This window comes from Agelaius phoeniceus, chromosome 21 (assembly GCF_051311805.1).
Source record: "Agelaius phoeniceus isolate bAgePho1 chromosome 21, bAgePho1.hap1, whole genome shotgun sequence".
NCBI classification, from domain to species: Eukaryota; Metazoa; Chordata; class Aves; order Passeriformes; family Icteridae; genus Agelaius; species Agelaius phoeniceus.
In genome coordinates, this window is record NC_135285.1 from 4614104 (window position 1) to 4625860 (window position 11757).

An 11757-nucleotide genomic window follows, 5' to 3' on the forward strand; every position below is an offset into this window, starting at 1 on the left:
GTGTCCATCCTGTGTCCTGCTGCCACTTTGGGGCAAATGCTAATGAGTGGCTGCTGGGAATGTGCCTGTCTCCTTGTTCCCTGGCTGCACTTCTGCCTTCCTCACTGAATGGCATTAATCATGTCAGCCCACCTTTCTACAAGAGTGGCTGCTTTAATGGGAAACTTCATCCAGCAGCAATATCCTGAGGGGAGGAGGAAATGAAGAGAAGAGGAAAGTGTGTAGCAGGGAGGCAGCTGATGGGGAAAGCAGCCACTGCCTGTTCCAGAGTGTGGAAGGAAGCAGAGGCTGGATTCACCCTGGAAGTGCACAGGCAGCAGGGATGTCAGCTGGATCTGCAGTGCTGGAGCTCAGAGAGGGCTCTGGAGAGCAGAGAGGATGGAGGATGCTGTGGAATGGCTGAGACCCAGAGGTGCTTGCCAGGGAAGGTGGGGGAAAACTCGAGCACAGATGAAGCATTTGAGCCCAAAGCACTGGGCTGGGAAGTGACTGAGGGAGGCAAACAGTGCTCCTGGGAGGGGCCAGGTCAGGGGTGTGCAGGAGAGGGAGCCACCCTGAGCACAGCTGAAGGAACAGCTCCTGTCAGAGGCAGCTGCTGGTGCTCCTTGTGCCATTCCCTTCGTGGATTTTCCACAGCTCCTCAGCCTTTCCCCTGCTTTGTGGCACCACTCCTGCCCAGAGCCACAGGGCTGCACCATCTGCTGCTCCCATCTTTGCTCTGAGGTGTGGCTGGGTGGCACCTAACTGGTGACAGGGGCTGGAATTCCTGACTTGGGATGTTCTCATGCATTTCTGTGCCCATGGGAGGGCAGGCAGCTCAGGGAGGGTGATTTAACCCAGAGCTCACCATCAGCTTGGTCCTGTGTCTCCCTCCTGTCTGTTCTCCTGTTCCTCTGCCCCTCTGACAGCTGGTTATTACAAACATTGCTGCATATTGGCTGAAATTAGGTTAAACATGGCTTTGTCACCCCTGGTGTGACTGACAGGGCTCTCAATGGACCGGAGCAGATGAGCTCCATCCTCGAAGCTGGATTCCACAGTGACATCCATCACTGCATCCCACAGTGACATCCATCACTGGATCCCACAGTGACATTCATCACTGGATTCCACAGTGACATCCCTCACTGGATCCCACAGTGACATTCATCACTGGATTCCACAGTGACATCCATCACTGCATCCCACAGTGACATCCATCACTGGATCCCACAGTGACATTCATCACTGGATTCCACAGTGACATCCCTCACTGGATCCCACAGTGACATTCATCACTGGATTCCACAGTGACATCCATCACTGCATCCCACAGTGACATTCATCACTGGATTCCACAGTGGCATCCATCACTGGATTCCACAGTGACATCCATCACTGGATTCCACAGTGGCATCCATCACTGCATCCCACAGTGACATCCACCACTGGATTCCACAATGACATCCATCACTGGATTCCACAGTGACATCCATCACTGGATCCCACAGTGACATCCATCACTGCATCCCACAGTGACATCCATCACTGCATCCCACAGTGACATCCATCACTGGATTCCACAGTGACATCCATCACTGGATTCCACAGTGGCATCCATCCATCACTGAATTCCACAGTGACATCCATCACTGGATTCCACAGTGACATCCATCACTGGATTCCACAGTGACATCCATCACTGCATCCCACAGTGACATCCATCACTGGATCCCACAGTGGCATCCATCACTGCATCCCACAGTGACATCCATCACTGGATCCCACAGTGACATCCATCACTGGATTCCACAGTGACATCCATCACTGGATTCCACAGTGACATCCATCACTGGATTCCACAGTGACATCACATTCTCCTTGTATTTGAGTTTCTCCATCTCTCTTTGTTTTCTCACTCACTTCCCAGCTGCGATGAACAACACATTTACTATTCAGTGTATACAGAGAACAAGCTCCCTGCAGTCTTCTCTTGGGGTGCTTCCTCTAAAAGAGAAGCCCCTAATCATGGGTGGTATTGTGAAGATGATCATCTTAGCCTGTAAAAACACTCACCTTTGGAGAAATCCAGCCCCAAAAACCTGGCAGGATTTCACAGAGCAGAAAGAAACGAGGGTGACAAGGTATAGATATGTGCAGGCAGCATGGGAAAACCTTCCATGTATGGGATGAACTGAACCTGTGGAATTTATTGTCACAGGATATTACTGAAATGAATAATTTAGGGGGAATCAAAGAGTTTGCAACCTCATTGAGAGCTGTGTCCAGCCAAACATTATGCAGGTTGAAATTGATAATGACTAAATCTGTACAACATAATCTAATTATCAGACAGGGTTAGGCAAAAATGACCTCCCATGGGAAGAAATGCACAATTAGATGTGTTAGATCTGAGTTGATGAGCAGGTATGTTAAACCTTCTCCTGAATCACCCAGCACTGAATTTTTTATCAGAATTGCAGTAGCAGATCAGACAACGTTTGCATTTCTCTTCTCCCCATTATTCTCTGATCTTTTGAAACAAAATATTTTATTCCCTTTCACATGGGTGCTTTAGCAAATGATATCTCAGAGGTCTTAGAAATCTGATTCCACAAGTATTTGCAAAAATATAGCCTCAAACAGACTCTCAGTCTGGTAGTGTCTGTGTAGCTGATCAACCTGCTACATCATTGTTTAAGTTCAATCTTGACTTCCAAGAAATTGATTTCCTCAGTATAAATCCTGTGGGCACCATTTGTTTGCTTTGGTGTACACAGTGATCCACTGGAGGTGGAAAAAAATTCCTATTGACTTTGGACAGGTCTCCCTTTCTCCCCTTCCCTCTTTCTCCACTTCTCCTTTTCTATCCTCCCCCTCCTCTCCCCTTCTCTCTTTCTCCATTTCTTCCTTTCTCTTCTTTCCTTCTCCCCTTCTCCCTTTCTCCCATTTTTGGAGAACATTATGCTCACTGCTCTTGCCATGAAGAAGTTTTTTTGGTATAAGGAAGTCTCCCTGATCCCCCTTTCCCTGTCACTCAGCCCTACAATCACCTTGCTAATGCTGATGTTGTCACTAAAGGTGGTTTCCAACCAGATTCCTGCCCCTGAGCCACGACATGACAGAGCATGAGAGAAACCACTGAGCATCACAACCTCAAATTTGGGAGTGCCTTGTCTGAGGTATCAATCAGAGCCCATGTCCCTCCCCTGAGCTGGGGGCTAGAGGTGTATCCCATCCTGCCAGCATGGAGTCTGACTGTGCAGCTCTTCATGGGACACTGCTCACGCAGAACATGCACCCAGAAAACACCAGAAATGCCCTGCCACTGAGAAAAACACCATCCTCCCAGGAACAGGGTGACCTTCCTCTTCTCTGTGTGACATTCCTCAGCAGGATGATGACGTGCTGGCTGGAGCAGCAGGGAAGGGGCTCTGGAGGAGATCCTGGCCTGTTTGCAGTCGGTGCCAGGAGCAGAGGGCTGGGGCTGCCCCCCTGCCTGCTGCCCTGTGCTCAGAGCACTCCCAGCAGCAGCACTGGCTGCACACCTGCCTGCTCTCTGCAGCAGCAGCACAGGGCCCAGGTGTTGGGTTATTTTTAGGCGTATTCTGGACTCCGCTGCAGGCTGTGAACTGGCGTCAGCAGAAGGATTGAAAAGCAATGAAGTGCTGCTCTTCTCTCAGAGAGGTCATTTTCCTCCACACAACCTCCCTCCCCAGGATCCTGCCAGGCCTGGCTGCTCGGTACATGCAGTGCCACAGAGGGGCTGGGGCAAGGGGGAGCATTCCGAGATCCCCAAAGCAGCACTCACTGGCACCCCCGCTCTTGGGACTCTCGCTGCCCACAGGGACCCCAGGATGTGTTAGAAAGTCTCTTTTCCCAGCCCAGCAGTGAAAGAAGGAGTCAGGGCTCTTCATTTCTCAGTCTCAAGGTTGTTTATTGTATCTTATCTATAAAATTCTTTCTCTTGTCCAGCCGAGGTCTGCTCAGCAGGACAGTTCCAGGCACTCTGCCTGCCCCTGGGGCAATGTTGTTATCTTTTTATACTAAAAACCACGTCTACATTATTTACCATAACTTCCCAATACCTATCACCTGTGTTAGACACTGAGCTTCTACTCTAAACCAATCTGTAAGTGCCACCATCACAGCAGAAGATGGAGGCCAAGAAGAAGAAGGAGAAAGGCTGGACACACCCACATTCCTCCATCTTGCCTCCTGAACCCCCATTCTAAAAACCCCAAAAAATCTATTTTTCACCCCGTGACAAACTAACTATTATTCTACCTAAACTCTTTTGACTTGTAATTCTTCATATAAAGGTTGGTAATTGTTTTTTTCCATGGGTCAAGATCAAAGGCACAGGGGTCTTGGGCTCTGTGCCAAGGTCTCTGAGCCCCCTGGGCAGAGGATCCAGCCCTCCAGGGCAGCCAGAGGAATTTCCTGGGTTCCAACACCCCATGATGCTCTGATGGGTGGCCACAGCAAAAGGGGGATCACCACAGCCACTTTCCATCCTTTCCTCCCTAAATATTTCTCCCTACACACCTGCTCCTCTCCTCCTACCCCCAGACCTGCATGGGGGTAGGATGCAGGACAAGGATGTGAGCCAGGGACACGGGCTGTCCCTCCCAGCAGCTCAGCCCCACTGTCTGAATGCCACCCTGACCCCACAGGCCCAACAGCTCTAAGAACAGCCATGTCTGAGACACCTGGGAGAGCAGGAGGGATGTGCCACACACAACACAGAGGTGCAGAGCCAGCTCTGAGTCTCCCCCCCACAAATGTCCAAGTCTTGGCCATCTGCCCCTGAATTTGAGAGGTGGGAAAGCAAAGTTAACCTGCCAGGATGGTTCACACATGGGTTTGGGAGCTGTGGAGGGGGATGTGGCTCTTTTCAGACTTTATTTCCCAGCAGAGGCAGCTGTAGGTGTGCCAGCAGGCTGCTCACAGCAAGGACGTGCCCGTGGTCCTGCAGAGCAGCTCAGCTGTGCCAGAGCCAGGCTGGCTGGGCTGGACACTGGGCACCTGTGAGTGCCACAGCCACACAGGGAGCCAGGCTGAGTCCTCACACAGTGCTCCTCACTCCCACCTTTCCCTGCTCACCTTCTGTGCAGCAAAAAGAATCTTCTAATTCTGGTCTCACGTGTGGTTGTCGAGTTCCAAAAAACTTTGCGGCGCTGGCTTTGCTCCTAATATATTCTGCAAGAGCTGCATCAGCACTAGTAGGATTTTTAGTCTAATTACCAGAGGTGTGTGTAGACACATTTCATGTCTCCAGAAGAGTGTTAATAATAGCTCTGAGTGATGAGAAACAACACAAAATGCTGCTGCCAGCTCTAAGGAATAGGAGGGAAAAGCCAAGCCAAAGAATGATGCCTTTCATGGTTAAAAGGAGCAGGGGCAGAATCCCCTTCAGTCCCCCAAAACCAAACAGTTTGCTGCAACCATATCAGGGTAAAGGAGAGGTCATGGATTTGGGAATTCTGGCATCAGAATTGTGCATAATCTTAAAAGTACTACAGGATAGTCCTGGGAAGGAGCATCTTCCATTGGAGGTCAGTGGGATTCTCCTGAGTTCAGGTAGGGAAACTGAGGCACAGAGCTGCCCAAGCTGGCTCAGCCTCCCCTCAGCAGAGCTGGGATATGGACCCTTGTCTAAGCTCCATCCCACACAAGGAATGAATCAATGAATAAATGGCCTTTAACTCCTCCTTTCCACCATTTTGGAGTTGCTTGGCACAAAGAGAGCTTTTCCCACATCTGCTGTGTGAGACGGGTACAGCTGCCATGTCTGGGGGTTGTTTTTGGGTAAAGATCCCCAGGATCAGCTGATCTGTGTCAGCCAGGGAGAATTTTCAGCAAGTCAGAGGGGGACAGCCTTGTTCTCATGGGGCTGGCCTGCTCCCTGCCCACAAACACATTTCCACCTCTTTTTCCAGGGCTTAATTTCACAAAATTAACTACAGAATTAACCAGGCTGGAAAAGACCTTTGAGATCATTGAGTCCAACTCACATTTTTTTCCCACTCCTCCCTAGTAAATGATCATTTGAGACCTGCACAGGTTCAGAGGAGTCATGCAGGTGAAAAGCAGGGACACCTCTGTGGATGCCTCTGGACAGTGGAGGCAGTGCTGCAGTTGTGTAAGTAAAGAAAATATATTAGAAGGTAAAGTCAGCAGACCAGAATGGATTTCAGCCAATTCTTCAAAGGGTCTTGAAGATTTCAGCTAATTCTTCAGAGGGTGCAAGTTTTCCATTTCCCACCTTGAATTTTCATATGTAACCCTTGTGTGTGAAGAGAGATTTTTTTTCTATTGCTTTTTTCTTTTGAAACAGAGCAAGGCTTGGATTCCAGCTAAACTCTGTTCTAATTTCACATGAAATTGTAGTGTTTAGGTTTTGACTTTCTAATAAACTTTTCTTGCAGAATCACCAATTTGCAATCAGCATTTTCTCTGCCTACAGTTTTTTTTTCTAATCAACTTTGCTTGTAATTTTTTTTCAACTTTTGAAAATTATTGCTGTTGAAACAGCAAATATACTTATTACTTACTTACAATCCTGTTTGCCCACACTGTTTCTCATCTTCCTGCAGTGTTTTCTTTCTGGATCCTGTCACATTCACCTCTTCTCCACAACCTTTATTCCTAACATTATTTTAAAATTTAGAGCTCTATCATTCTTGGTATTATTTTTAACAACCAAGTGGATTGAGTTTCATGATGGGGACAATTTTTATGTTTCAGTTTGCCTCCGAGGTCAATTTACTTTCAATGTTTTCCAAACAAATCACTTGGGTTGTTTAAAAACTTGCTCTAGGGAAGTTGTTTTGTAAGGAGTTTCAAAACTTTGGCATATCTTCAGGAATCAGATTTTCTATGAAAAAAAATTACAAGAGCTCTCTTAGAAATAGAAAAATCTGACTCTTGTCCAAATCTAATTCTACCTGTGCATGAAAAAAAAAAAAAGAAGGAAAAATGAGTGGAATTATTTTTAAAAATTTACTTATGAAGGTCAAGGCAAAATTGAAGAGGAAAGGAAAAACAAACTTGTAAGAAATTCCATAAATATTTTAAGGCAAATAGCAACAACAGAAGTGAGTGTTATCTATTGAACATAATCCAAAAGAAAGGGGTTAATAAGGGAGTGTGGGAACAAACTTGTGAGGAAAATGTTCTAAAATATTAAAGAGGAATGTGGAATAAACAATATAAGCACCAGTTAGTGGCTGTGGGAAAGCTCACAGTGATGCCAGAAGCAAAGGAGCAAATGGAAATGCAACCCCCAGGCCCTGGAAGGGGAAGGACACCCAGTTAATGCCTGTAAACCCTTGAGTCAAACAAGAAAAGCTTACTGGAGATCAGACTGCACAGGGAAAAACATATGTCAAACACAGAACAAGGTGGCAATTGGTGTGTGAGGAGAGACTATCTAAGCACAGCTCATAAAATGGGCAGAGAAATACTGCAGTGAGAACCAAAATCACACAATTATTGCTGCAAGTTTGCAGACTTGCAGCAATAACCAGAGAGTTTACAAATAGCCCTTATTGAAAATTAGCAGGAAAAAAAATAGCCCTTATTGAAAATTAAGAGAAAAAAAATAGCCCTTATTGAAAATTAACAGAAAAAAAAAAAATAGCCCTTATTGAAAATTAGCAGGGAAAAAATAGCCCTTATTGAAAATTAGCAGGGAAAAAAAAAAAGCCCTTATTGAAAATTAGCAGGGAAAAAAAAAAGCCCTTATTGAAAATTAACAGAAAAAAAATAGCCCTTATTGAAAATTAACAGGATCTGCAAGGTTACAATCAAATCAGACCTTTGGGGAAAGCCCAGATTTTAGGAAGGCAAAGATGGAGCTGAAAGCTTGGGCAAAGATGGTGAAGATGCAAACATTTTGGGCAGATGTGGGTAACACAAGTGAGAGTATTTATTTGAGGAATGATGGCCTTTGATGGTTAAAAGGAGTAGGGGCAGAATCCCCTTCAGGCCCCCAAAACCAGACAGTGCTGCAGCCATATCAGGGTAAAGGAGAGGCCATGGATTTGGGAATTCTGGCATCAGAAACAATCCTAGAAGCAGAAACTGCTCTGCATAAATGCCCTGGTGGGGAAAGGAGCCATCCTCATCCTCTGAGCTGAGCCTGAGTGCTTCAGGCAAACAGGAAAGGCCCAAGGGGTGGCCCAGGGGAAGGTCTGGCCTCTGTGTCCAGCAGGACAGTGGTTTTCCTGGGTCCCTGCTCAGAAAATGGCACACTGTCCTTTCTCAGCTGTCACTGCAGGACAGGGAGGGCAGGGACTGCCCTCAGCCTCTGCAAAACCACAGGGCCAGAGTGAAATGGGTCCCTCAGGGGGCAGCTGCAGTGGCTGGGAGGGGAACACTCCACTCCTGCCTGTGCTGGCCAAGAGCAAAACCTGCTGGGGACTCCAGTTTGGGCTCAGCAGTGCCCTCAACACACCTGGCATTGGCCAGCAGGGCTGCCAGGCTGAGTAACACAGCATTAACTTCAGAGGAATTAAGGGAGTCAGTCACAGGAATAGTATTTGCCCCAGGTGGCAAAGTGAATTAATAACAAAGGCAAAAGGAGAAAGTCCTGGGTCTTAGCCCTACCCAGGCACCAGCTGGAACTGTTCTGCCTTTAACCTCTTTAATTGTCCTGAAGGATCTTGATTTCCAGCCTCATGTCCAAGCTGGAGCCAGTTTAGGAGGTGGCACGAGAGGATTGGTTAAGAGAAGTTTTTAAACAAACTCTCCAGCCTCCTATGGAGGGATGAGCTGGTTTGCTCTTGCAGATCCACTCTGATTTTTTCTGATTTTTACCAGGAGGACTTTGGGCTTTCCAGGTTGAAGGCACAGGAGGTGAGTAACGTATGGAAAGATTTAAAAGTGTGGGAGTGCTAGTTCAGGTATTGTTTCCAGAATGTCGGGGAGGCTTTAAAATGAAGCATAGTGAAATAAGGATATGGTAACTTCTTTGTGCTCCCTTTTCCTATCCTGAGGCTTCCCACTAAGTGATGACTTTGTGTAATTAAAATGAACAAAGTAAGTGGCAGCAATCCATCTTCACAATCACAGCATTTTCTCCTTCCCTTTGTTGAAGTGCTTTGTTCATCTCAAATTGGTTAAAAAAAAAGTAAAAAAATAAATAATAAAAAAATACAGAAATAGAAGTTGAATGGGTGCCTGCAGGGGCTGTATTTTTAGCAGCTCATCAGTTTGCAGAGAAGCTCAGAGGTTGCAGATTCTAATTGCCAACCTGGAATGTGGAAAGCAGGACAACTGAAAGAGTGTTTGTGTTGTGGAGAGAGTGAGGATTTCAAAGCAGGGAAGGAAGAGATAGTTGGCACCTTTGCCACGGACAAAACGTGGTGGGACACCACGTGGTGAGGCCATCTGGCCAGAGTTTGGGGCACAAGAGGCTGGTGAAAGGCTCCTGTGGAATCCAACTGCAGGGGGCATTTTGCCTTTTCCCTGGCTGGAGCTGGGAGTGTTGATGCGGCCGCCCTGGGGAGGCTGGATCGGGATATTCGCAGATGGAGCGTGTCAGATCCAACTGAGATGCTGGCTGGGAGGAGGAAGTGAGCAAGCAGAACATGACAGAACAGATCTCTGACAAGAAGGTACAACAGAGGGTGATCCCTGAGCACAGAGCCAGGAGCCAGGGCTCTGAAGGAGGTGAGGTGTGAGCTGCTATAGCCTTAAGGATTAACTAGATTCAGGCCAGCCCTAGACTGCAATTTATGGTTCCTCTCCTCCAAGCTGGGCTGATTATGCCCAGCAATGTCCATCTACAGAAAATTGCTGTGAGAGGAGCTGATGGACTCCTCTCTTGGTGCCCTTTCCCAGCAGATTTCCCTGTGGGATCCCAGAGCCCTGCCCAGCTCAGAGGAGGAGGAGGAGGTGCTCAGTCCATCCTTGCTGACACGGACCTGGTTGCTGTCCTCCCCCGTTCTGCTGCACACCCCCAAAAGTGGCTGTCATGATTTGAAGCTCTGGGTCCTGAAATGGATGTCCTGGAAGTGCTGAGTGTACTGACAGCTCAGCTGATGGCTGTGGGATGCAGGAGCTCAGGGTTTGGAGTACGGGAGAAGGCTGCCGTGTGTTTGCGTGGTGGAGGAGCTTGGCAGGTTTTTGGCTTGCTTTCCTGATAGACTATTTTCATCTCTCCTGTCCTACTTCCTTCCACACAGGCCTCATTTCCCCCCAGGGACTATAACTAAACTCTTGTCTGCAATTCCAATTGGTTCATCAGCTCTTTGGAGCATTTCCAGGCACACAGCAGAAGAGGATCACATGGGTAGCCCATCTGATGCCATGTACATAAAAAATGAGCTATGTACAGGCTGGACTGTGCTAAACAGGACTTGCTATGGCTGCAGATTTGCTGTCAGGACTTTGCCACCTACTTTGTGACAGGCAGATAAATAACACTAAAAAATAGAACTTTCCCTGCATGGAAGACCCAATCCTAGCATGAATAAAGCCAGAAAAGTCTGGCTGAAAGGACTTTAATGGGTAAATGCTAATTTGCTGAGGTAATGGGTTAGGGGCAGAGAAGTAGGACAGATAAATCAGAAAACATGGGTAAAACCATATGTAAACAGTGCTGCAAGAACAGGACTTGAGGGGGAAATGGAGACAAGCATGGCCATGGCTGATTGCAAATCACATCTGATGTGCAGAACGCCGAGTGGAGCTGGTAAGGTCATCCTTCCATATGTATGAGCTTGCTCATCTCCTTGCTGGTTACCCCCCAAACTGCATGCTCCAGATCTCCCTTTCCCCAGCCCTTCGAGGGCCTGGAGGCAGCTTGCAGAGCCCAGCAGTGTGGAGGACACACTTGGTGAGGGCACAATGCAGCCCCTCCAGCCCGTGCTCAGCACCCTGTTTCCCCCAGCCAAGCTGTGGGAGCCCAACCTTGGCACTGGCCTTTGGGATGCTCCTGACACGGATTAGTCACGCTGCCGTGCCTCGGCTGCCTGCAGGGCTGTCACTTTGTTCTTCTTCAAGGAAGAGCCAGTGGGCTGAGGAGGCTCCAGTTCCATCTGCCAGCAAAACCCGTAGCAGGGAAAGAGCAGCAGCAAAGGGGGGAGGTGCTGGAAGGGGGGAGCAGTGGATTCCCTCGATAATTAGGATGGCTGCATCATCACTTATGCAAATAGGGGGAAGAAGGAGGCTTTTTGCAGCAGGCTCAGTGGAGGAGAGAACAGAAAGATGGAGCTGTTCTCCATGAAAGAGAATACCTGGTCACTCACATGCTTTTCTCCTGTCCAGAAAAGGCAAAGTCAGGAGCCCTTCAGGGCAAGCAATCCCTTGTTGGAGTTTGGCTGCTGCCCTGTGTTGAACACTCGTGCAAACTGACACAAGGAGCCTTGGGCAAAAGCAAGCAAATTCTGTGTGGTTACTCCTCAATCCCTCCCATCCCTCACCATGTCACAGGTGTGTCACTGTCCCAGCATTTTGACAGGCTCGTGTCCATCCCTCAACTTCCCCATTTGCTCAGAGGGCTCTGGTTTGGTGGGAATGCAGGGAGTGAAGCTGGGGACGGCCGAGCCCTGCTGGAATTCACAGCCTGAGCTGTGCCCAGGCTGCAGAGCAGTTTCTCTTTCCCCTTATCTCCTGATGTCTGGAGGAGGTAGCTCTGTCACCCTCAGTGGGAAGAGGGTTGAACAACATTGCCATGCTACACCACCAACACCTTCCCGTGTCTGACACCAGCACAGATGTGTTTGCATTCACTGTTTGCCACTTGTGCTGCTTCAGCTTGGCAGGACA